At 40.2% G+C, this 4,258-nt stretch overlaps 1 long non-coding RNA gene across 1 annotated transcript; it reads left to right on the plus strand.

Moving 5' to 3' along the window:
• The first annotated feature begins 719 nt into the window (after positions 1 to 719).
• Positions 720 to 2,365, plus strand: LOC131425057 (uncharacterized). The gene is made up of 3 exons (XR_009228902.1): positions 720 to 869; positions 1,192 to 1,481; positions 1,926 to 2,365. It is a non-coding gene; the product is annotated as an uncharacterized LOC131425057 (long non-coding RNA).
• Positions 2,366 to 4,258: the final 1,893 nt, after the last annotated feature.

The raw sequence follows: 4,258 nt of genomic DNA on the forward strand, positions 1-4,258 counted from the left end.
TAATTCTTCATTGTGGGGTCTTCCCTGGCCTCTACTCACTCCATCAAAGCACCCTCATCCCCAAGATTGGAACAACCAAAAAATGACTCCAGACTTTGCCAAGTGTCCCCTGGGAAGCAAAGTTTCCACCCACTGAGACTCAATGCTCTAGAATTTTCAAAACATTATAAAATAATATAACAGTCATTCCTCATTTGTTCCTAATTTAACAGGGAATGATATGTGTGGTGTTTTTAAATTAAATACATCAATTTAGCATAGACAGTCTTTATGAGGTTCTAGAAATAGAATTTTCCTCCTATTTTAAAAGAAATAAAATGTTAATGAGTATTGATTAGTGATGATGTAGAATAAATTCCTCCTTGTGTTTTAAAAGAATTCTTACAACCAGTGGATCCCTTTACAGCCACAGTTGGTGTGTGTGTATGTGCATTGTGTGTGTGTAAAGGAGTAAGGTAGGAGGTGTTGTGTAACATTGACTCACAGAAGCAGAAAAGAATTTGTGCTAAGCGAACACAACCCAGGCTTTCCTTTTTTCCCCTATGAAGGAAAGGAAATCAAATACAAGATTATTGCTGTTAACTGAGACATAGCCCCCAGGCATTTTAAGTAGATGAATTCTTTAGCCACTCTTTTCAAATGATAATTTATAGCTCTTTTTGTTTTTCTGAACTCATTTTATTAGGCTCCAGCTTTCAACGTTTCAAATAGAATAATGAAGTTCAGAGTCACCGCTCTGTGCTTCCCATGGCCTTGAGAAGTCGGCTTCCAGGACGGGGGTGATGATGGCTGACTTGGCAAGGGGCTGGGAGGTTCTGCTCGACCCTTCACAAACAGACTGGAGCTGAGGTCACAGACAGACTGCGCAGGTGAGAGGGCGCATAAATTCTACACCAGAGCTGCTCAGACTTCACGTGGCCTGAGTGGGCCTCCCTCGGTGGAGAGGCCTGAGGCCCCTCGGGCAGGTGGATTTATGTCAGCAAGAGCAGCTCATAGAAAGAGATTAAGAAGGTTTTCAAAGGGTGCTTGAGGGGTCGGTCTTCCATCTGAGCCTTCTGGGACGTCTGGGACGCAGAGCCCTGTCTGTGAGGACCTGGGTTGGTGCCAGAGAAGGGAGTAGGGCGGGCCTGAGGAATGGAAGGTCACTGGCAAATTGGGTGTTGTGATAATTATATCCTTGTTTCCTTGAAGGTACCAGCGTCCTTGATTTTCTAGCTTCAAAGTGTACGGCCTCTGAAGTAGGGGGACAGTCACACCTGCCTTGCTGCCGTTGATTTCTGCCTTCCTGGCTGCAGACTCAACAAGACAACAATGAGTCTGTTGACATTTTCAAGGCCACATTCATAAACCAGCCATGGGAAGCCTCTCTCCCCCTTTCTTTCAAAGTGAACATGAAAACGTTGTGTACCCAGTAAGAATTCAGCAACGAACTCAACTCAGAGATTGGATCTTAAGTTCAGATGCTTTATGAATCAGACACTGTAAGTCATGTTCATCACACCCATAGCCTCTCCTCTTGCCCCAAAGGACAATCGGGACCAGAGTGTAGTAATTATTGGAGGTGTCAGTATCTAATACACTGGGTGTGAGGGTTTTTGTTTGTTTGTTTTATTTTTCTCTCTCTCTCTCTCCTCCTGGTCAACGTTCTGAGAAGCTGGACCCACAGTGGTTATTAGGTACAAGCCTAGTTTTATCTTTCACATTTTCCCTCTATCACTGAGATTCCTATGAGACCTTGAGGGAGTGGAGAGAGGGCCTTGTGTGTCTAATTGGTGCAAAGAAATGGTCCCAAAATGGATTTTCCACTGATTAATATATATATCTGCCATCACTGTACCCCAGTTTCCCTGATCATCTGAACCCTCCCATTATTATATGGGCAAATTTAAAGCCACATTCTTATTTTAAAATTCCATTTGTTAAAGAGCAGATGACTGGTTTCTGGCCCCTGAAGCCTGCCCGAGAAGTGGACTACGTATTACCCAGAAGCCTCTGGAACCTGTCAAGGATGCTCTTCTGCTGTTATTATCAGCTCTATCCACCGCACTTTCCTTCTCCAGGCAAAAGCAGGTGCTGGTCGTGGTGAGCCAGGTGTGTCAGACTCAAAGACAAGTGTCATATGTTTGCTCTCATATGTGGAAGCTAGAGAGAAAAAAGGGAAAAGAAAGAGTTCTCACAAAAATAGAAAGAAGACTGTTAGGGCAAAAGAAGAGGATCAGGGCAGGGAGGAGAGATACAGGACAGGGGACTGAAATTAATTAAATTGTTACATGCATATATGAATATGCCACAATAAAACCCACTATCCTGTATAATTAATATGCACCAATAAAATGTTTAATATAAACATTTATATATCAATGTGTTAGGCTATATATGTTTAAGTGTTATATATATATATATATATATATATATATATATATATATATAAAATGTATGTTTATGTGTAAGTGAAATAAATAACAGTCATGATTAAAGGCAAAAATAAAAGCAGGTGTGGGTCAGAAGCTAGAAATTGGGAAGAGGGAAATATTTGCTGTTTTTTTCTAGTTAGTTTTTGTTCTGACTTTGGCAAGGATAAATAATGGCTCCGTATACAAAATCTTCCCTCTCTTTTGCCCTGAGATGGGGAAAATATACACCATTATATTGATGAATTCTCGACTTAGCGACAGATAAATAACATCTTTCTTTATTGGAGGAAGGTTTCCCCACCTGTCTTTGTCTCATACCATCCCCAAAAACCCTGTTCCCCCCACCCTCATCTTGCCATTGTTCTGAGAGTTTTCTGCTCCCTCCATCCAGGGCAGTGACTACCATGATACCTAGAAGGGTAGGAAAGCTCCATTGTCTCAGATGTGCTCCTGCCTGTCCCTAGGGCCCTTGGGCTTCTGAGCTCCTGCCTGTGATTTAGTGAGGAGACCCAAGGGGGCAGCACAGGTGCTGTATCTCATGCCCCGCTGACTGCCAAGGGACCGTTTAATCTGTTGACTTTATTCAGTTATGCTAGTCTGGCAAACGTACCTGGGACTGTAAATTACTTAGATGCTTAATTTATTCGGTGTAGAAGGTTCTCTCTTATACTTCAGCTGTCTAATAGCAGAAGATGAAAAACCACTTTATTTGCAAGTCATAAAAACTTTAACAGACTTGTGCCTTAAAGAGGAAGAGACCTCTCTGGCTTTAAAAGTATAATAGGGATTCAAACAAGCATTGTTCCCCTAAGAGAAAAATTGTGGTGTAAACTCAATTACATTGGAAATAGAACCAGAAACACAAGTGTTCTTTCTGATGCTAATAGACAACAAAGAAACACAAGAACAAACCCTTTCCAGTAGGAGGGGGCACAGCAGGGTCCTTAGTCACCCCCCAGTCCCATTATCATGAACTTCCCAATGACCCAAGGGAGGGAGAAGTATAAAACTGGAGGAGGTATGATATAATGTAGAATCTGCTAGAAGACAAAATTACTATATAATCAGTGAAAAGTGTCATTGTTTTATTTATTGACCTCACACTCAATATGTTTCATGAAGAAAGAAACCCAGTCTGAGTTTCATTAACATAGAACGAAACAACAAATACAAATGATCTAATGCACTGACCGGTCACTATCACATTAGATTAGAGCTCCAAATAACCTTCCACTCTTTCCGTCTCTTGGTGAAAAAGGATTGATCCAAAGCAAAAATAAGCAGAACCTGTGGCTGTACCAAAATAGAAGCCGTAGGAATATAGACATTCTTTGTAAAACACATTTTTACAACTGCCTTATTTCAAAGCTGCTCCAGAAATCAGATGATATTATTGGTTTTTTGTTTATCAATGTTCAAAATTTATTTTCAAAAAATTTATTTCATCAATGGGAGGCAGTAGAGTTTTAGCTAACAATGCTAGTTCTGCAGTCTGGCTGCCTGGATTTGCTTTCTTGACTATGTCTTATTAGTTCCATGACTTTGAAAAAGTTTCTTAACTTCTCTGTGTCTCGGTTTTCTCATCTGTAAAGTAAAGATATATTGTTCTCTTATTAGAGTTCTTGTGTGAAGAAGTACATAAAACAGAACCTGGCACGTTGTGTGTTTCAAATATCTTAAATCACTGTTACTAATCATGTACTATGTACTTTGGATTCATATATATATATATAAAAATATATATAAATTCATATATATATAAAACAATCTTCCAAGGCAGTGATTGTTATTCCTACTCTACTGAAGAGGAAACTGACTCCACATGCCACAGGTAGAAAGAAGTA

Source organism: Marmota monax, unplaced genomic scaffold (genome assembly GCF_021218885.2).
Source record: "Marmota monax isolate L192 unplaced genomic scaffold, Marmota_monax_Labrador192_F-V1.1 WCK01_AAM20220418_F8-fsc00135, whole genome shotgun sequence".
NCBI lineage: Eukaryota > Metazoa > Chordata > Mammalia > Rodentia > Sciuridae > Marmota > Marmota monax.